The sequence below is a fragment of the Corvus cornix genome, chromosome 14, assembly GCF_000738735.6.
Source record: "Corvus cornix cornix isolate S_Up_H32 chromosome 14, ASM73873v5, whole genome shotgun sequence".
Lineage (NCBI taxonomy): Eukaryota > Metazoa > Chordata > Aves > Passeriformes > Corvidae > Corvus > Corvus cornix.
The window spans coordinates 7,081,559-7,103,197 of NC_046344.1; the positions used below are offsets into that span (position 1 = coordinate 7,081,559).

At 48.2% G+C, this 21,639-nt stretch overlaps 1 protein-coding gene across 5 annotated transcripts in view; it reads left to right on the top strand.

Moving 5' to 3' along the window:
- The first annotated feature begins 189 nt into the window (after positions 1-189).
- EPN2 (epsin 2) overlaps positions 190-21,639 on the top strand; it is a 54,472-nt gene continuing 33,022 nt past the window's right edge. For 4 of the 5 annotated variants that reach the window (XM_039560456.1, XM_039560458.1, XM_039560457.1 and 1 more), the window contains exon 1: positions 12,623-12,739. The gene's annotated coding sequence lies outside the window, so the exon portion shown is untranslated. Of the gene's footprint in view, positions 270-12,622; positions 12,740-21,639 lie in introns of those variants that run through there. The other variant, XM_019281599.3, reaches the window with a different exon arrangement.

Consider the following 21,639-nt stretch of genomic DNA (forward strand, 5'->3'; position numbering starts at 1 on the left):
GTGCCTGGCTCTGGGCATGGCTGGGATAGGGACTCAGGCCAGGATCACTAACAGAGGTGTGAACCATTATCGAGTTAATCATTAGGGCCAGCACAGCTGGAAGTTATTTGCCTCCCTGGGCCCTATAAAAGGACATGGAGGCCACTTCTTGGGTTTGGGCTGATGAGGAGGGAGTGTTCTTTCTTGTGGCTGTGTCTTGGAGCTACTCCTGAGATCCTGCTGTTCCCTGGGATAGTTCCTTTCAGCAGCCTGGGATGCCCCAAAAGCAGGTGAGTTGTCCCTCTGTACAGTGGCTGTGTCTTTCCTGGTGTGACCTGGAGAGGCTGGAGCTGTCCAGATCCACCTGGAGCAGGTACTCAGTGTTCAGCTGGCAGCAGATCTCATTTGCTCTGTGGCTGTGGTGTTCTGGTCCTTGGCTCTGTCCTGGGACCTTGCTGTGGTCACTGATATGCTTGAGGGGAACTCTGGGACCTGCTGGGTGCCCTCATGCAGGTCAGGCTCTGCTTTAAGCTGTGGGAGGAATGTTTTCTACTGAATCTTGCTCTGGAAATGTCTGATGGCGACTCCTGGGGTGAGCAACTGTGTCTGGCCTCCAATCTTCATCCTTGGTGCTGGGCTGCCTGCCTGGGTTATGGAGAAAGTGAGGTCCCCATACTAAAATTCCCTAGATAGGCTGGTGCTGCAGCATGGATGGGAGTGGGGAATGCTCTGCCAGCTCTTGTGGGTCCTCAAAAACTACTCCCAGGCAGTTGAAGCTGGAAAAACCCCCTGTGATGCGTTCTGTCAGCGCAGCATGGAGGTGCAGAGGTTCACGGAACTGCTTTGATTTGCACGGGAGACAAATCCGAAGGGTCCCTTTAACTGGAAATTCCAAAGAAACCAGGCAGGAGGCGTGGGATTTGGGTGTGGAGGCTGTTTGCCATCAGTGTTTGCCATGGGGGAAGGCTGCTCGCCCTCGGCACGGGCTGGCGGAGTAACCACCCGTGGGCAGGGGAGCTCCGTGGCTCCCACAGGGCTTGTTTTAGGGGAACTGGGAGTTTGGTCACATCCAGACACAGCCCGGGGCCTGAACGGATTCCAAGAATCTCCCCCTCAACGAGAGCATCTGTTATTTTTCTAGGAATTAAAAAGAAAAACCCACCCCAGAAGCCTGTGCCGCGTGCGTGGGTGAGGGGACCGTGCTGTCACCGAGCTGTCACCGCCGTGACTCACCCGGGGGGGGGCTGCGATTCCCGGGAAGGAAAAAAAACGTAGGGAGAAATTGTGAATGATCGCTGGCTGCCGGTGACTGAGCTCTCCACCGGGGTAGTCAAATTTCGGTTCCTCCTCAGGGCTGGCTGGTTAACAAAGAAGTTATTAATAACCAATTAAGCCACAGCTCACGTCATGCCTTCCTCAGGAGCGGCCCTGGTTCCTCCTTTTGCTCCATACCCACCTTGTGGTTTTGGGGGGGACGTCTGGGGAGGTGTCCCCTCCCTACAGGGCTGCTAGTGGGATGGACATGCCAAGGTGACACTTCCCAGGGCTGTGGGGGACTGCCAGTACAGAAGTGACTTGGGGCTGGGCTGTGGTGTGTTTGGCTGAGCTGCTGGTGGGACAGGAGCCGTGTGTGGCAGGAATTTGGGCAGTGCCAGGGCAGATGGTGACAGCCATGGGGGCAGCCAGAGGCCAGAGGAGGAGGGTCCCTCGCTGGCCACTCGCTCAGGCTGAGGATGTGCGGGGGGCCACATCCCAGGCAGCGCAGGAGGCGGAGGGGCTGCTGGAGCTGGGCCCGCCGGGAGAACGCGTGGAGCGCCGGATGCGCCACGAAACCCCAGAGAATCCGGGCACTGTGCTCCTCCTGAAACCGCCTATTCAGGGCACCGACAGGCAGGACAAGGGGGAGGAAGCGGAGGGAAGATGGAGCACTGAAGGCCTCTGTGTCTGGCTGGACGGATGCAGGTGCAGCTGTGGATTCCCCAGATGCTCCGCACTGCCCTTTCCTGCGGGGAAGCAGGGGATGTACTCGGGAGTCCCCCCAGAGTCCCCAGCCCTGCTGTCACTCTGATTTATTCCTGTTGCCACAGCGTCCAGTGCTGACTTTTCCCCTCTAGAGGCAGGTCTGCGTGGATTCTCTGAAGTCTCATCCAGGGTTGGGCTTGTCCCTCATTGCTCTGACCTCTCTCCCCTCCTCAGCTGAGTATCTGCGGGAAATGTTTAGCAATTAAGTAGCTGTGAAAACTCTGCCCAGCCTGTCATCAGCTGGGGCTGAAATGAGTGGACAGCCTCCAAGGTTGCATGGGAGAATCCACACACGTGGCTTTGCCTATCCCAACCCACACGGAGCTGCTGCATCCGCTGCCCTTTGGGAAACCAAGCTGCTGCTTTGGTGGCACAGCCCCCTCAGGGCAATTTCCTGAGTGTGATTTTTGCCTGTGCAAGGCAAGAGGAAAAACAGAGTGCAGATTTTTCGGGAAGCCACAATAAAACTGATGGATTCCTCCCTAGGGCTGTGTTGGGTTGTGCTTTCTGACACATCAGCTGTGGCAATCCAGGGTAATTTCACGGAAGCCTCTCCAGATATCTGTGTGTAAATGAGAGCAGGATCTGGCCCGTGTTAAGGAACACTGCCCAGGGGTTTGCTCCAAGACGTGTGTTCTCGCTTTCTGCCCTCTTAGCAAATACAGCACTCCTAGGAGGCAATTCTGCATCTTAAATAGAAAGCCAAGGCACTGCTTTCTCTCGAAATATTCCTGCAGAGCTGGAAGCAGCATTTGCTTCAATGGAAGAGTTTGAGATCCCCAGGAAAATGGAGATGTGAGCCCCTTCCCTGTGAAGCTGATGGCACAGGAACAGCGTGGCTCTGACAGGGCTCATGATGTCAGGCACTAACATTAGCACAGGTAATAAAAACCCTCCCCACGTAGGTGTGTTTGGCACATGCACAGAGATGCAATAGCAAGCAAAGCATTTTGGCAAATCCCGTTAAATATCTGTTTCTACATGGTGTTCCTTTCAGCGTCTGAAATGCAGATTTGTCATCTTCCTTCCTCCTTCCTCCCCTCTCTTCCTCTCTCAGGCTGAAAGAGGAACTGGGTTTGGGTTTTGCTGGTTTTTGGGCTTTGCTGGGGGGCTGATGGTCTTGGTCACTACAGGCTGAGCATCGTGTGGAGCTGCAGATGGGGTGGCAGCAGGACACACTGGTGTGTTACGTCCTTTTGTCATATTAATGTTACAAGATGGTGCCCTGCTGTGCTGGAGGAGTGGCCCTGCTGGTCCTCCCTGCTGCAGGAACTGGGATTTCGATGCCATTTCATGTCAGGGAGGTTTAGGTTGGATATCAGGAAAAGGTTCTTCCCCAGAGGGTGCTGGGTACTGCCCAGGCTCCCCGGGGAATGGTCACGGCCCCAAGGCTGCCAGAGGTCCAGGAGCGTTTGGACACCACTCTTAGGGACACAGTGGGATTGTTGGGGTGTCTGCACAGGGCCAGGAGTTGGACTTGAATGATCCTTGTGTGTTCCAACTTGGGATACCCCATGATTCAGCCTCTGGCATTGCCTGGGAGCAGGGGGCTGGAGGCACCACAGGGCATTGGATGCCTTGCAAGGGCTCAGATGAGCAATAAGGGCAAGAGTTTGATTGTGGGCAAGCTCCAGCTCCAAGTGGAGGGGGCAGTGTGGAGGGTGAGGTGGCTGAAGGAGCTCAGGGAACCTCTGGAGCAACAGAAACAGTTTGGACTGAGCACAAAGGGCTGGAATCACTTGTGGGAGACCCTCAAAAACAGCTTGGGAAGGGGCTACAGCCCCTCTCCAGTGTGGGGACCTGTGTCTTCTCCCTCTGGAGACCAGATTAGCACAACTTCTATATCCCAACCTGATATCTGCTTGCTGCTCCCTCAGCTGGGATCAGGAATGCAGTCTCCAGTGGTTTGCAGCTGTGCTGTTCTAGGCTCCCCGGGGCAGAGACAGATCAGTAAATAATTTTAGCATATGTTTAAACCTCCCTGAGCACCCCTGGGTGCCGAAGGCTTAGGGAACGTGCTAAGTGTCTGCAAGGCTCAGGAGAGGCTTTAGCCTTGAGGGTGGAAAACGTGCCAGTCTGTGGAGAGTCTGGAGAAAGGGGCTTTACAGGGATGGAGCTTTTGGGAGAAACCCAGGAGAGCTGAGGAAAACAGCACGTGGGTGCTGCCCTCGGCCTCTGCGCTCAAAGATGATAAACGTGAAGGTCTGGAGCTGGGAGCCAATGTGTGGGAAGGTAAGAGCATCCATCCTGCTTCAAACCAGGTGTCCAGTCCAAAATCTGAACATTGGCAGTGTTTACAGAGAATGTTTGAGGGTAATGGGAGGATATTATTGGAGAGGGACTTTTCACAAGGATGTGTAGTGATATGATAAGGGAGAATGGCCTTAAGCTGCAGGAGGGCAGGGTTAGATTAGATATTAGGCAGAAATTCTTCCCTGTGAGGGTGGGGAGGCACTAGATCAGGTTGCCCAGAAAAGCTGTGGCTGCCCCTGGATCCCTGGAAGTGTCCAAGGCCAGGTTGGATGGGGCTTGGAGCAACCTGGGATAGTGGAAGGTGTCCCTGCCCATGGGTGGGGGTTTGGAGCTGGATGATTTTAAGGTCCCTTCCTACCCAAGCCATTCTATGATTCTCTGATAAGAAGAAAAAGTGAGTGAGCAGACAGAATTCCACACTGTGTACTCCTTGGATGCAGCAGCACAGGGCCTGGGCACCTCCCGAACTGGAGCTGTGTCTGCAGGATGCATCTTGAAAGAGGCACCCGTTGAGTGACAGCATCTCCAGTTCCCTGCCTTCCCCCAGGCTCTGATCTCAGAGCAAAACAAGAGGTCCTGCCCTGCCTGGAGGGAAAACACTGGAGTCTCACGTTTCTCTCTCAAGTGCAAGCTGGAAAAGCTGATGCAGACATGCTCTGGAACGCGCCTGTAATGAAGAGCAAGGCACAGGGTGTTTGTGTGGAAGTGCCTGTCAGTTTTCATTTAAGGGTCAGTTGGTGGCTTTGTGGAGGAAATCGCCTGCACAGCCCAGCCCTTCCTCCCCAAGTGCTGGAGATCCTGCTGAGTGCAGAGCACTTCTCAGCTGAGCTGCGCAGGTGCCACAAACCCTTCTTCCGGCCCACTGGTGACGCATGGGGCTTTCATGACATCAGGCATTTTGGGCTTCTTTAGTTTCCACCTTCCTGGATTAGCTTATTCAGCTTCTGTCTCACCAAAGGCCACTTTCAGTATTGCTAAAATCTGTTGTGGTTGTGTGTGGTTTGCACCCCACGCCCCTCCCAAAATGCTTTGGGTGACGTGAAAGCTTAAAAGAGGCTTCTTGAGGGACAGAGGGAACTTGCTGCCTGTAGCAACTCACTCTGCAGTTATTTTTGATTGAGGTTATTGTGGTTTGTGCCCCAGAAGAGATGGGGCTGTGCCCAGCCAGTTCCCAGCAGTGCTGGTGTTTGCCTCTCGCCTTCCCCTGTCAGAAATGTTTGATTTCTAAAAATCAGAAGGGAACAGACCCCTTTGACTTCCTCTCACGTTCACAGGGTCAGGGAGCAATCCTGTATTTCTCCATCTCAGTCTGTAAGAATGTGGAAGCTTGTAGGAGTATTAATTACAGCCAATTATAACCTGCTTGACTGGCTAAGGTGCTCAAATGGCTCCTGAGACTTGCTGTTGGTGAAGAGGGATGTTTCCCTTCTACCAGGTTTTTGAGGAGCTCAGAGCAGGGCTGATGCATGGAGCAGCTTGGCTGGAGAGTGTTAGGACTGAACACGTTCTGGAGGAATTCTTGCCTGCAGTGCTGTGCCGTTTGTTTGCTTTGTGGAGTCCTGATACCTTGTCAGGAATCTCTTCCAGCCCAGCTGGTGAATTCTTTTAATCTGCTTGTTTATCACACAGGGACCGTGTATTTACAGCTCTGCACTGTTGTTTAGGGTTTTTTACAGAGTGAAAGTTCCTGGGAAGTCCTGTTGAGGATGAGATGGGGCAGCAGAGACAAGTTTGGAGTCAAAACTGTGCATGCAGATATGAAAGTTTCAACTGGCTTTGTGAGCCTGGGAATGGAGGAAGTTACTTGCAGAAGTGGGAATCAGAAACCCAGAAATTGGGCCAGCTAATTAAGTGACTGGCTGGATGCTGTGCAAACACAAACCAAACAGACAGCTCTCAGTTTTCATGTCTAGGGGGAAAGCTACCAGCTTTTCAGCTGCGCTAACCAGTGAGGGGCATCCAGCTGTAACCCAGGGATGTGGCAGCTCTGTTCCAGCCTCTCTGTTTGAAAGACACAAAATACCTGCAGCTTCCAGTACTTGCTCTGCTTTGGGGGTCCCATCTTTGTGTCTGAGAGCAACACTCTGAAATTTGAGCTAAAACTGGCTGGAGCTGTGCAGCTCAGCTCCCAGCGTTGGAGCTGAGGTGGCTTTCCAGGCAGCCTGTGCTGCCAGGCACCGGATGCTGTGGGAGCAGAGCACACAGGAAGGAAGCTCCTGCTGTCCTGATGATGCCCTGAATCTCTGTGAGCACCCCATTGTGGTGTGGTAATGCTGATTTCAGTGTTGGTACCCCTGAGTCACCCCAGGTAAGGGGTGGATGAATTGCTGCAGCTGATTCCTGTGGAGAAGGTGGGGCTTTCTGGGTTTTTGTGCTTAAATGTGAAACTCCTTGTGCTGGACAATGCCCTCTGCCAGCAGTGGCCACAGGCTGGGTGCTTGGTTGTAGGCACACATCACTTCCCCCTCTCTTTTCCAAGTGTACAAAGTCTTTAGCCACCCTTTCCAGCCAGGACCAGCCAAAATCCCTGTCCCAGCAGGAGAGAGGAGACCCAAATCCCAGAGGATTCCGCAGAGCCAGGAGCACAACTCTCCTGACACATTCCTCAGAGTGAACCCCACAGGGTGTTTTCCCTCAAGAAGAAACAGCTGTGAGGAGTGAGGATAATCCCTGGCCACGTGAGGTCCTTGTGCAACTGCACAGGTCATCCTGTGGAAGTTATTATGGAGCCTCTATCAGTTCAGAGGATGGGCCTGGGGCAAAAGGGAGGGTCTGACTCTCCCGGTGACATGCTTTGGGTGGCTGCAGGAATGATGAGGAGGAATTCTGATGGGTGACGTTGTCCATCAGCTCCATCCTGGCAGGAAGTCCTCTTGTTGTGACAAGGAGGAAGTCAAGAGGGATAGGACAAACTGTACCAAGCAAAAGGGAATGCCTGTCCTTCAGCAGGAGCTTACTGCCTCTGCCTTGGTGACTTGCTTTGGGGAGCCAGATGGTAACACTAAATGAGCCCAGCTTTGCTGGGCCTGAGTCTGCCACTCCAAACTGTGCAGATGGTCCTAGTGGGTGAGTGCTCCCAGCCTGGAAACAAGCAGCAGATCCAGGCTCTTCAGGTCAAATGTGCTCCTTGTGTCCTATAAACCCAGAAAAATACCTCCTCAGCAGTTGGTGTGGCCTTGTATGGCCCTGTCCTCTCTTTTCTGCTGATGTGGGTGCTCATCTGACCCTCTGGTGAGCTAGTTTAGGGAGCTGAACTGGTTGAGAAGCAGCACTCCCCCCCAAAAAGTGATTAATCTTCACCACGGGTGGTATAAGCTGGTGCTGGTGGCAAGGAGGGAATGGGAAGGGGTGGTGGAGGAAGGGCAGGAACCACAACACCCTGACTTAGGTCAATTAAAACCTGTGGAATTTCACCCTGAGGCCTCAGTGGGATTTAATGTAAGCAGCACAGTAGCCTTGGCTTCTTGCTGTGGCATGGGAGAAGCTGCACCTCTGGAGCAGTAAGGAGAAAGGAATGAGGGAAGGTGCCCACAGATGAGAACAGCTCCAGCTTCTAAAGAAACACAACACTTGGTAATTACTAGAACTAAGCACATTCAAACGTCACTGCCTCTTGCACTGTCAGAGCGCATTCATTTTGAGAAAACCAGAATGTGCTGGGCTTGCATTCTCTCTTCTCTTTTCATGAATCTGCCAACGTGTTCAGAAAAGGTCTGTTTTGAATACCCATATTAGAGGTGTATTAATTTTGAACTTGTCAAAACGAATATTTGCATTGGAAACAGTTCTACAAGTTTGTCTGCATCACGAAGGGAACGAACCTCCTCCTGCTGGCTCTGCTCTGATTAGCTTGGGTTGCTTCCAGCTGAACTCAGGCACAGGCTCACTGGGCTCTACTCTCCCTCATTCCCATCCTTCTGCTTTTCTCCCTTATTTAAAGATATTTGAAGAACCCAGGCTAAATATGATGGGAGGGGAGCTAAACTCTTATTTTGGTTCTCCTCGCTTTGTAGACAAACCCTGGAAGTGTGGTAGGGCTGCAGACCCTGTGGATCCATGTGTCTAATTGAAGCAGACAAGACTGTAACTCAGACTTTGCATATTTCCATGAAATATTCATGAATCCAGGAGAGAATAACCCGGGGTGAACATCAAGTTGTATAATCTGAATATATTCTCTATAACTGTCAGCAACATGCAGACAGCTCAGAAAATTCCGGGGAGGGTCCGTGCTTGTTGAGAAACATCTTGCTGCTTTGGCTCTAAGGACAATGATGATTGTGTTTGCCCAGACTATTTAATTAGCAGATTTCCCAAATTGGGCTCTTAGGGACTGAAGTCCCCATTTACCCCATGTGGAAGCATGTGGCTTCCCGGGAAGGCTGGGAAACTCCAGCTGCCACTGGTGTGGAGGGTGCCCAACCTCCTGAGACATGAGGCAGTTTCTCACTTGGCTATTTAATCCAGCCTGAAGTGCTGAACATTAAACACACCTTCATTCGATGATGCTCGTCTCTATTTCTGCATTGATTTCTCTGAAGACCTGTAGGTTAGGAGTGGGAAGGAAAATCAGTAATGGAGCAAAATGACTGTGATTTAGAGATCGGATTGCACACAGCCAGGGCCATGCATCAGGATAATGAGATTCAGTCTTGTTTGCTTACAAGCACTGGAGACAGAGGCAGAAAATGTGATCCACCAAGCCAGCTCTCAGGAAATGAGAAACAATGGAGTGAGGAAATCAAATTTCAAACGGCAGGGATATATTTATCGAGTTTTCCTTGGGATTTTTGCAGAGCTTTGGGGTGTTCTCTGTGCAGGGTTTTTTTGGGCAGCCGACATATGGCTGGAGGATTAGATCACTGCAAAGCACCGTTGTTTGTGACCTATTTGTTAATGCGGGGCTGGGGTCAGCGACAAGAGGCAAATGCACTTGTCATTGTTCGGGGCTTTTCAAGTGCTCTCCTGTTGTCCCTCGCACCCTGGCCAGACATTTGGAACAAACTCATTAGCTAATTAGTGGTGTGCTCTGCCCCACGTGGGTGATATTCCCATTATGGCTGTGGAACAGGCCCTCCTGGGGCTCCCTGGCAGCTGCTCTTCCCTAGGTTAGTTGGGAGGGCAGCCGAGGGAGGATGTGCCTTCTTCATCTTCTCTGGGAGAGCCTCTTGCATTCCAGACATCCCACTCCTTATCCTCCTGCTCCTTGCCTTGCAACAGTCCTCTACTCCTGCTTGCTGGATTCACTGCCACCACCTCATCTCTGGTGACCAGTGGTGGGACCTGAGGGCATGGCATGAAGCTGTGCCAGGAAGGTTTAGGTTGGGATACTAGGAAAAGGTTTTTCACCTGGTGCTGGGGCACTGAACAAGCTCCCCAAGGAATGGTCATGGCACCAAGACTGCCAGAGCTCCAGAAGTGTTTGGACAACACTTTCAGGCACAGGGTGGGATTCATAGAATCCCAGAATGGTTTGAGTTGGAAGGAATCTCAGAAACCCTCCAGTTCCACGCCTGCCATGGGCAGAGACACCTCCCACTATCCCAGGTTGCTCCAAGCCCCATCCAGCCTGGCCTTGGACACTTGCGGGGATGGGGCAGCCACAGCTGCTCTGGGCAGCCTGGTGTAGTGGAAGGTGTCCCTGATCCTTGGTGTTGTACTGTGCAGGACCACGAGTTGGATTTGATGCTCTTTGTGAGTCCTTTCCATATCCCGAGGATATCCTGGGAGTCTGTGAGCTGTGTGGATCGTTCTGCTGGTTACCGGGGTGGTGCCTCAGCTCTCGGCTCGTGGTGCCCAAATCAGACTGCAAATCATGGCCTTGAACTCTGGTTCTGCCAACGCAGCTGAAATGTCGTGGGCTAGGAAGGATCAGAGAGTGGCTCGGGTCAATATCCAAGGCATGGTACAGCCTGCTCCAAAGAGGGATGGGGCAGGGCTGGAGAGGGAAGTGTTCTACGCCAGCTCCTGGGTTTTAAATCAAGGACAAATGCAGTGAGCTCCTGTTGCTAAAATGAAACAAGAGACAGAAATCCACTGCCACGAGACTGCTCAGGGGACCACCAGGAGGGAACATCCCTGTGCAGCTTGGGCAAAGCTCTTCTGGTGCAGCTGTACCACTCAGGTACCTGCCCAGTGTTGCAGGAACACTGCAATATAAGGCATTAACAAGGATATAATAATCAAAAAATAAGTACTTTTACTTGGCTGATTTGTTTTACTCGCACTAAGGGGCTCAATCTGGTTGATATAAACCAGTTTTTTTGGTGGAAGTGTGCCAGCTGCAGGAGGTTTTTGCTGGGTTTGCTGATTTGCACACTTAATGATGTAGACAGACACCTGGGATGGAGCTGGGAAAGGAGAGGAAGCTGCTTCCTGCTCTGGAGAGCTGTCTGCCCAGATCTGGAAGGACCACAGGCAGGAGAGAAGGCAGCAGGAACAATCCTGGTCTTCCCATTTTATTTTAACCAGGAGCTTTCTTCTCCTCCTTTAGAGCTGTCAGCATCTTATCATTAGGATTAATGAACGTGCACAGAAACATTGGGTTTCCATCATTGCTGTTTTCTTGCAGAGAAGAAAAGGGGGAAGTACTCTTTCAGCTCCTGCTGATACCATCAGATGTGTGCTGATCCCTCATTTTTTTCACCCAGAATTTAATCCTGCCTAGCTCAAGGTTAACAGCTAAGCCAGAATCACAGCTCGCTGCAGAAGATTCAGAGCTTCCTGGCTCCCAGATGGTGTTCAAGAAATTGGAATTTGCAGCATTTCTAAACAAGTTGCTTTCAATGCAGCTCACTCGGTGTTTCACTGCAGTTCTGTATGTAAGCCTCAAATCTGTGGCAGATTTGATAGTGGCTCCATGGGAGAAAGGGCTGGGCTGTAAGTGGTGGATGCTTCAGCCCTGGAAGTTTTCAAGGCCAGGTTGGATGGGGCTTGGAGCAACCTGGGATAGTGGAAGGTGTCCCTGCTCATGGCAAGGTTTGGAATGAGATGATTTTTAAGGTCCCTTCCCAAACCATTCTGAGATTTGATGAAGTTTGCAGCTCAGCCCAGCCTGACCTTCCTTTCACTTAAAAGCAGTGACTCATAAACTGGATTTTGCTCCACATTTCTGTTTTCCTATGCTTTTGTAAGGCATGATTCCTCAGGAATTTGGGTTTTAAATAACCAGCAGCACTTCCCTGTGCCAGCAGTGATCCAAGCAGAGCTCTGCTATCCAGCTTCTCCCCTGGCAGCACCAATCCCGATCGCCTCCCGAGCAGCCATGTCCCGTTTCCTTGAATTGTCTCACAGTTTTACGATGGGAACAAATATATCCAGGGAGGACTACAATGGAACCAGTAACCTCCTCCAGCCTGCGATACCAGACACAGGTTTAGTCATTATCCCAAGGGAAAGGACGTGTGCTACGACCCACCCAGACCGTCCAGCTCCTCCCGCCACGTTCGTGCTTGTGTTCCTGCTGAGCTCCCCTTCATCACCCTGTGTGGTGACCCTGATCCACAAATGTGTCTGTAAAGTGTCCCCTTATCCATGAATGTGGTTATTTTATATTGGCATCTTCAGTGGGAGGGGGGGGAAGTGCAGTATCTGTGCTGTGTGAGGCAATGGGAGCTGTGCTGGGGAGGTTCAGGTTCGACATTGGGAAGAATTTTCTCATAGAAAGAGTGATTAAATATTGGAATGGGCTGCCCAGGGATGCGGTGGAGTCACTGTCCCCGGAGGTGTTCAGGGAAAGGCTGGATGTGGCACTCAGTGCCATGGTCTAGTTGACAAGGGGGTGTTTGGTCCTAAGTTGGACTTGATGACCTCAGGTCTTTTTCAACCTAATTCATTCTATGATTGTGCTTTGGGGGCTGCCAGCCTACACTGGACCTCGATTTTTGGGGGGCTACCCTGCCCTGAAGTCAGTGTCTCCTGGGAGCTGTGAATGTGGAAGGAGGAGGGTGTTCCCCAAGCCTTCTCCTTCCATCAGAGGTGGCCACAACTCCTCTCTAAACTGTTCGCTGCTCTATAAATGTGGTTATTTTTTACTGATAGTCATTATTTTGTATTATTTGCCCCTGGGTTTTGGGGGATCTCTAGCCCTGACACCAGTTTTTCTTGGGTGCTGTGAACACTGAGGGGGCTCCCCAGGCGCTCTCCTTCCGACGAAGGCAGCCTCGGACCCTCTCGGAGGGCTCTGCCCGGCCACCCATCCTGCCTCACTCCTCACTGGCGCCGGGTCTGGCTGCGAGGAGCCGCGGCAGGAGGGAGGGAGGCAAGGGAAGAGGGAGGGAGGGAAGGAGGGGACGGGCAGCGCCGCGTCCCCCCCGCCCTCAGCGCGGCCGCGCCTCGGGGCCGCGCGCGGCCGCCGGTTCCGCCTCCTCCGCCGCCTCCCCGCGGCCGCCGCCGCCATGTTGGATGGTGCGTGTGGGTGTCAAGCGCAGCCCGCGGCCGCCGGGCACCGGGACACCGGGACACCGCGCCCGCCCCGCGCCCGCAGGTCAGCGCGGCTCCCGCGGGCTGCGGGACGGGGGGAACGGACGGGCAGCCCCCGCACCCCGCCTTTTCCCTCCGAGGGGCGCGGGGTGGGCGCGGGAAGGGCCCCCGGGGGTCCCGCGGGGAGGGCGCGGGGCCGCGGTGGCCTTTGTTGTCGCCGGTGGGTGGCTGGGCGGGCGGCGGCGGGGACGGGCTGGACCCCCGCGGCCCGAAGTTTGGGCCTGGCTCCCGATGGGCCTCCCGGGGCTGCGGGGGATGGCGGGCCCTGCGGGCTCGGGGGGCTCCCGGTGGCGGCGCCGGGGCGGGGGGGCTCGGGTCCGCCCTGTCCGACCCCCCCCCGGCGTTGTTCACCTCCATCGTGGCGGGGGGGGTTATTTTGTCGTATTTTCAGTAATATCGTTGTTTGGGAGATGTGTATTAATGCTTTTAATCATTTTTAAGGGTCTGTTTTATATAGGGGGCTTGGACTGGATGATCTCCAGAGGTCCCTTTCAACCCTAATAATTCTGTGATTTTCTGTGGTTCTGTGATATTCTCTCTCTCCTTCTGTATTTATACATTGATACATAGTTATATATATGTATTTAAAATTTTTTACCTGCAGTACCTGTGATGCTACAGATTAGGGTTGGGTAGCCAGTGAGCTGTATTACATTAGGCATTATTGCTGTGAAATATATTGAAACAGTAATTATCACAGGCTGCCCACAATGGAAGTCCCCTATTTTAAAGCCGTAAGGCTTTAATATAAATGTTAAAATATTCATGTTAAGATTTAAAGCTCTAAGGCTTTAAAACTGGTAGCGTTTGGTCTCAGTTTTATGGGTGTGTAATGCTTCCCCCTCCCTCTTCTCAAGTATGGTATTGACGCTGATCTGAAAAGCCAAGTGAGATTTAAAATTTACAGCAATTGGACATTTTTCTTGTTCTTATCTATTAAGAAAATACCCTGAATTATCTACATGCTCATCTATTTTCAACAGGAGGCCTAAAATACTTGTTAGGATTGTGAAGCTGTTGCAGATGTTATGGGCTGTGGAGTCTGACTTCAGGAGTTCAAAATTCAAATCAGGCCACGAGATTAAGTTTTATTATTCTCTCCACTGAAATACATGTTTTATGGTAATACAGAACTCTTGCATAATTCCAGTGTGTTGCTATGTTTTGTGAGACACAAGGTCATAGGAAATTGTATTGTTGGGATGTGAAATGTGGGATGAATGATTTTTTTAAAATTAGAAATATAAATATATTGTAATGGTATCTTTAGTAAAATGCAGCCTGTTTAGGAATTACTTCTCAGTATGTTTGTCTTGGCTGATTCTCAGATGTGTTATTTTTGAACCAACTCAAATATAGAGGTTTATTGGGAAGAATCAAAACTTTTGATAAATTTTCCTTTATAAGCGCAAAGTAATGGTAAACTAGCTCGACAGAATTTCAGAGATAATCTTGCCCATATTAAATATTTAACTATGTTATCAAAAATTATCAAGCACGAATGACCCATGAGTGTGCATTCCTGAAGGCGAAGTCTGATAAGGCCAAATTGACTGTGGGTTACATTTGAGGAAGTTTGACTTGGGGGTGCTGATTGTAACTTCCTTGATTCCAAGAAGTAACTCTTCAACATTACTCTTGTGTTACAACAGTTCTCTGACACAGCAGCTTGACTTTTGCATCTGCTGAGGAATGAAAATTATTATCAACCTTTAAGAAATGAAATGTAGCACTCACAGGATCTTAGAATCCCAGAATGGGTTGGGTTGGAAGGGACCTCGGAGCTTGTCCAGTCCCACCCATGCCATGGGCAGGGACACCTCCCACTGTTCCAGCTTGCTCCAAGCCCCGTCCAACCTGGCCTTGGACACTCCCAGGGATCCAGGGGCAGCCACAGCTTCTCTGGGCACCCTGTGCCAGCCTCCTCCCGATATCAACATCCAATGCTGCTCTCTTGCAGTGGGAAGCCATTCCCCCTTGTCGTGTCCCTCCAAGCTCTTGTAAATAGCCTCTCTCCGTCTTTCTTCATCTCTCCATGGATTTTTCTCATGAGAAAAAGTAGTTGACCTGTTCTCTAGGTAGAAGCTAAGCAGTGGTGAGTAATACTTGGGTGGAAAAAGTCCTGTCTGTGAGTTACCTGATGGTTGTGGAAGGAGCAGAGGAGACATCCCTGACTGTCAGGAAGCCTGGCTGGTGATGGTCATGTTGGTTTTCACTTCCATTATTCCTGCAGTCACATTTAATGAAGAGTTCACAAACATCTGATGTCCAGTATAATGCAGGTAGCAGAAATGAATTTGGCTTGGACTGACCACATCATTATTTACATAACTGGTTAATCATGCTAATTTTGTTCCAGCTGTCAGCCATTTGATTACTTTAAAACTTGGAGCTTTTAAGAAGCCTCAAATCTTGGATCACTGCTGGGAAATGCCAAAGGCCTAATTTGTTACTTCATAAAAATGCTGATAGTCTCTCTTGATACAGATATCAGTGTTTTGTTTCTTTGGCTGGTTTTTTTTCCTTTAGAGGGAGAGAGAAATCATTAAATGATAATCAGTTTAGGGGAAATACATTAAAGAGTAGTTATGATGTTCCTGATCTTGCTTTTCTTAGGTCTTGTACATAGGATGGGGAAATGACTCTGGCTTTTGCTTGGTGTAGAAGAATGTAAGTTACTCTAATATCTTTCTTTAATGACTGGTACTCAGGAAGCAACTTCCCAGTCTTCCAGGGCCATATTTGCAGAGTGCTAAAGTGTCCCTTGGGATCTTGCTAATAGAAAATGAAATGTGCCTGGTTTGTAGGAATGCCTGTAATGTTCTTTTCCCACTTTGCCTCGCTCTGATCTGTGCGGGGAAAATATCGAAACGTACCAGTATCCTGCTGGCTTAAGTGCTTCAAAGAACAGCAGGTTTTTGTGTGTTTCAGTAGCCTGTCTGCTCATTAAGAAGGCAGGAGACTCCATGGAGGAGAACAACGTGGATTGCCATCCTCTGGAATAAAACCTGCCACAGCTGATTGTAGGTCTGTTAGCTTTGGTGTGCTCCAGGTTTGGTACATACTGGGCTGTGCTGAATAACAGACCCTAAAAAGTCTGAGTTAATCAGTTTAGGTGGTTGTTACAGGACTGCTTTCCTGTTCTGGATGGAAAAAGAATTCAGAATGGATGAATGTGAGAGTGAATTCAGAGACTGTGGGCTTCAGGATGGATCTAGAACTCAGTGGCTGTTGGGTTGAGCCTCTCGGTGAGTGGTGCAGCAGGTAGAAAGCTACAGGAAAACTGGTATTCTTTATTTATAATTTTACAAATAACAGTTTTGTCTCTGGTTTCCAAATTTGGGATTTGCTTGATTTTATGATGCTGCTCCAAACCATTGATACGGGTCAGAAAGTTCTTTGGTGGTTTCTGTAGGTAACCACTGGTTGTAAGCAGAGTTTAAGGAGAGTAGCTTAAGTTACCAAGGTTGAGTTCTATGTAAATATCTAATAGTGGAGTTTGTATAAATGATGATAGTAATTAGAAAATCAGTATATACAAATACTTTGTATTTGTTGGTTGCACTGACACTGGAGATATTTGCAGAATTCAGTTTGTAATTCACTATTATGCCTTTTTATATGGAAATATAACTTTAAGTTACTATGCTAACGAGATGCTTTTCTTCTGTATAGATAATTTTCAGCTCATTTTTCTGGTATTGGTGCAAAAATTGAACTTAAATTGATCTCAGAGCCAATTCCCTGTGTTGCATTAATTGTTAATAGTGTGTCTATCCGCTCCCTGTCACCCAGGGCTGTTAACATAAATGCCTCTAACTGGTGCCTCGAGCTTGTGTTCAAGGTCAGGCCTGGGCTGTTCACGCCTCCTGTGCCTTGGCTTGCAGAATCCAGCTCTGTGCGGGTGGGGAAACAGGAACTCAGGCACAGACAGGTCCCCACTGGCAGCGGGAGTGCAGCTGGCTCTGCTCTGGGGCTGGGTAAAACCAGTCCCAGCCCAGGCCTGGGTGCAGTTCTACCTTGGAGGCTCCCCTTATCTGTGTTTTATGGTGGAGGTGGCTGGGGGAAGTTTTAAGGAATCTGTCACACTCTGTTTTGTTGTCCTGATCCATACAAATTGTTTTCAAGGAATAGTTTTCCTTCTGCCATCAGGAGTGGAGCTCCCTGAGCTGTCTCAAGTAATTAGCTGAAATGTGTGCATGAGACCTCTGCAGTTTCCTTCCACAGTGTTCCTGCTCCTGTTTCCTTCCACACTGTTCCTGCCTTTCCTCCCAGAGCTGTTTTAGCCATGTTGTCTGCAGTGCCTGAGCCTTGTTGTGTCACCATATAGTAAATACTAAATGGTCATGAGGTCCAGGAGAGTTTGGAGGGTGACCCAGGCTGGAGGAGGCCTCTGTGCTGCTTCTGCAGGCTTGGGACAGACCCGGGCTCTTTCAGGCTTATCTGTTTCTCAGAATGCAGCACTCCGTGAACAATACTTGAATAAATTAAGGAATAATTTTTATTTTGAAAGTTTAAAGCTGCTTGTTAGTTTCAAACCGTGCCAGACACTTTAGCTAGAGATGTTTTATGTCCACCCTACAAGGCAGAAATCTGAAGACTCCCTTGTTTGCTTTTCAGTGTTGCAGGAGTTATGGCCAATTTTGGGGGCTGAATTTTTAGAACTGCCTTCTTAAAATACATGATGGAGTCTGGGGGTCATGGCTGAAATTCTGCAGCCAGACACTGATTTAATCTCTCTCCAGTATAACCTCATAGAGACTTCCCTGCTCTTCTGGAGATGGCACTTACATAATGTGATGGCTTCTAAAATCCACCTGGGAGTTTTCATTATTTAAAAGCAGAAACCCAGGCAGAGCAAGCTCTCTACTTCTGTTTGTTGGGTTTGAGTTTTGCCACCAATAAATGCTACAACACATGTCGTAGCCCGGCTAGGGAAAAATACCAGCACGGGTGACAAGGTACTAATAATGTCTGGGATGTTCTTTTACATTTTTTTCTTTATTCTCCCAAATCATATTAATCTCTAGACTTAACATCAATTTAGTAGTTTCTGAACCTTTGCAAGGGCAATGGTCTTTTCAGAGCTTTGCTAGAACAAAGACATTTTAAGAATCTTAATAGAGAATCGTTTAATCTTATTACAACTGCTCCTGTTTAAATCACTTCCTTGTACTTAAATAACAATCTGTCACCAGCTATTTCTTGATTGTAGTTTTTGTCAGTTGCAATTTATCCCCTCCCTGATTTGGTTTTACTTTTTTTCCCCCCCTCCGATTGTGCAACCCTTGGGTTGGCAAAGTTCCTTCTTTCTCACACAGTTCTTCTGAGTCCACTGGGAGTAATCGCATGAGTAAATTGCTCACTGGTGGGAGGGTTGTGCGGTTCACAAGTAAAACCTTTGTGGGACAAACCCCACTAAAACAACTGATACAGACAGTTCTGATATTCCTCAGGGAGAGACAAAGCAAAGTATTTTTAAAGGTAACTTCCTCCCCTGAGATGGCAGCACAAAAGAATCCTGCAGACATCTTTTCCTGTAGGTAGGAATTCCGTTCCCAGGAGGTTCCTCGTGTGTTGCTGACTGGGTGAACAGACCCCAAACATCACCTTAGTTTTGTCATTCTGATTTTTATTTATTTATTTCTTTTTAGTGATGAGGATTTCTTCAGCCAAATCTGTTGACCCAATTGCTGCTGAAGCTGCTTTTCTACTGACTTTCAGCTCTGTTTGAACAGGGATGAGGCTTGTGACAACAGCAGTAAGGCAGAGATGTTTGCTCTAACCTATGAAATCAGCCAGAATTGAAGATAATTAATTAATCCTTATCCTGCAGTTCTGTTTAGAGCTGTTTTAACATGCCTGTTCTCTGGTGGATGGTCAAGCACAGTGTGCTCTGCCGCATGGTGTATGTAAAGGAAAGCACTTCAGTTGTTACTTGAAAACAGAACTTGAATACTTTTAATTATTCACTTAACTAATTAATCAGGGAAATACCCTCCCATTTTGTGACATGGCTGGAATGTGACTGGTAATGTCTGCTTAGAGATTCCTGATTATGCATTACCCTCAATATTCAGATCCAGGGAAGGTTTGGTGCATCTTTAAAATGCCCCTGCCCATGTATTTAATTATTTGATAAAAACCTGTTTCTCTAATGACCATTTGAAAGCATAAACTCGCCTCTGTTGTGTTATCTAATGAAATATTTGCCTTCTGAGCCCATCCTGCCTTATTGCAGGGGTTTGATTGCTTCTTGCAGTGTTCTGCTGCTTGCAGTGATTTTTTTTTTTTTAAGGATGGAATGCTTATTACCTATGAGAAGTGTTACTATATTTTGCTGCTGTTGTTGAGCAGAGTTCATGAAGTTAAACTTTGTCTACCAATTTAGAAGAGTTTGTCAGTAAGTCAAGATAATGCCTCTGTTGGAATGTTTTTAGATAAACAGCATAGGTGACGCCGGCTTCTTCCCTTAGGAGTATGCAAATGCAGATCGGAAATCAATGTTTAATACTGTAATTTTTTGAGAATCTACCATTTATGTATATTTTTAAGGCAGAAATTTCTACCTGCTGCTCAGAAGAACAGCATGACTGTCCTTGCACTGGATTATGATTGTGCAGCCCATGTTTTTTCATACTTTTTCACCAAAGCAGCTGCTGCTTTCTGGAGATTTTATTGGTACATGGGTGACTCCTCTGAAAGATATTTATGTTTATATGTTTACTGGTTCTCTTGGGAAGCTTTAATAAGGAAGTTAAAATACAGGAATGTTTATAATTGGTTTCACTTGGCTTTCAGAATTCTTGTAGAGAAGCTGAGGTATAAAAGCTTGAGTCCAGCAAAATCACTTTTAAACTGGTTTATTGCGGAGGAGCACTGAGGTAAATCATCAAAGGATTTTTAGTCTGCAAAACTGCTTAAGTGTTGTGTTTAAAATTTACAAATCGCTGACCCCTTTGTGAGACACTGAGACAGACTGACATGTCTGGCTCTTTTTTACGTTTGACTGCCTAGTGAATAATCTCTTTTTGCCTGGCCTGCTGCTTTAAACACACTGAGTGCTGCAATTGCCATTTTGTTGTCTGTCTGCCAACCAATAGTGTCTGTGTATATTTAATTTCATAATAATACGACCATAGGATGCCTCCAAGAGTATTTACATCGGCTTTAAAAGTCAGGATAAAAGTATGGCTGGAGATTTGGAATTTTGGGGAGTGCTCTGCTGCGTGGTGGGAGCTCTGCTGAAATGTTGAGGAGTGGAGAACAGCAGGAGAGTTTTGTAGGTTGTCTTCATTATTCTGTTTTTCATTTGCTTTATGAGGGGGGTTCTGTTCTGTGGGAGATGGTCTGGATCAAACAAAGTGTGAGCACATCCTTCCCTCTGGAGGTGTGAGGGACCTGTTGATCTGGGGCTGACTGGGATCCGTGGTTTTTAGTGCTGTTGGCTTTCCAGGTGTGAGTGCAGGAAACACGCTCCAACATCCTGAATGCAGGAACACTTTTGTTATGTATGCTCTGTGCAAAATTGTGTCTGGATGCCTTGGCTTACAGCCAGGGTTTTAATCTCTTCTTTTTTGTGTCAGCTTGGATAGTGTATATAATACTATAGTGCCTTTTCCTGTCCCTGGAAATGCTGATTTTTAGTTTTATTTTAAGAAGGGTTTTCTTTTTCTTACTCAGAAGAAAAATAAAGTTTAAAGGAGGAGGAAAGTCTGTGCTGTATTTTTTTTTCTTTTTTGTTTCTTGTTGTAGTTTATAGAAAGGCCTGAAATTTGCTGTCAAAGCTTTGTCTCTTGTCTCACAAATTCAAAATTTAGAAATGGGGCAGGGCAAGGTGGGGAGGGGTCTCACAAGGAGTGAGAGAAGGGGAGAATGAAAAACACACTGAGTGCCCGTCAAACGTATGAAATGGATGTGCCTTTAGATGCCACAAGGCATTCTTCCATCCAGCTTGACTAGTCTTTTGTCAAAACTCCTGGTTTAACAATTTAAATAAAATATGGTGAATTTGGCATTTTCTGCTTCATGGGAAAGCAGAGTAAAAGAGAATTAAGCCCCGCCTGCCGCTTCCATGCTAAACAGATGCAAATCAGAGCCCCCTCTCGCCAGTTGCATCTTCTCTCCTTATGGGTTTCATTGTTTTGATGAAAGCTGCTCTGGCGCCAACTCCCAGCCCAGAGGGCAGGTGAGAGGAATTAAAAAAATCCCAGATTCCAGCTCGGTGATTAACATATCTTTTGGAGCTTGTAATGTCATCGTTGCACACAAAACAAAGTCGCAGCAGCTTCACAGAGCAGAGGTTTGTCAGAAAGGCAAACATCAAAGTGGCAAGAAAAGAGGAGTTTATTTAAAATATAGCAGAAAGACTTAGAACATTCGTGCTAACCTATGAGAGCTATTAAAAATTTAAAAAAAGCCTTTGAAGCCAAGCATTAAAGATTTAATAGTATTAATTGAATTAAGCCGTGGGAGTTGAGGATATGTAGACACATGTGTGAGTGTATGTGCTCTGAGACATCATCTGTGTTAAGGCAGCAAGCGTACTGAGAGTTGAAGTAACTTTGCTTGCTTTAGAAGGGCTACCTTAACAAAACCCTCTTTATTCTTGGGGTTAATTAGAGATACCATTACAACTGAGAGTGTAAACACAAGGAAGGGACTTAGAGAGATGGAAAACTGCAGAGCCCACCAGCCTTGACATCCCTGGGCAAAGCTGGCAAAGTAGTTTCCAATCTACATTTAAGGATAATTTTGTTTATATCATTAAGGCCTATTTTTTTTTTCAAGAATAAATTCCTTTTCCTTTGTTATGAGAACAGTAATTTAATACTGTTGTACTCCAGCCACAGGTAAAGTCTTTTTTTTTTTAGCTAAACTTCCATGTTACTTGGTAATTATTCT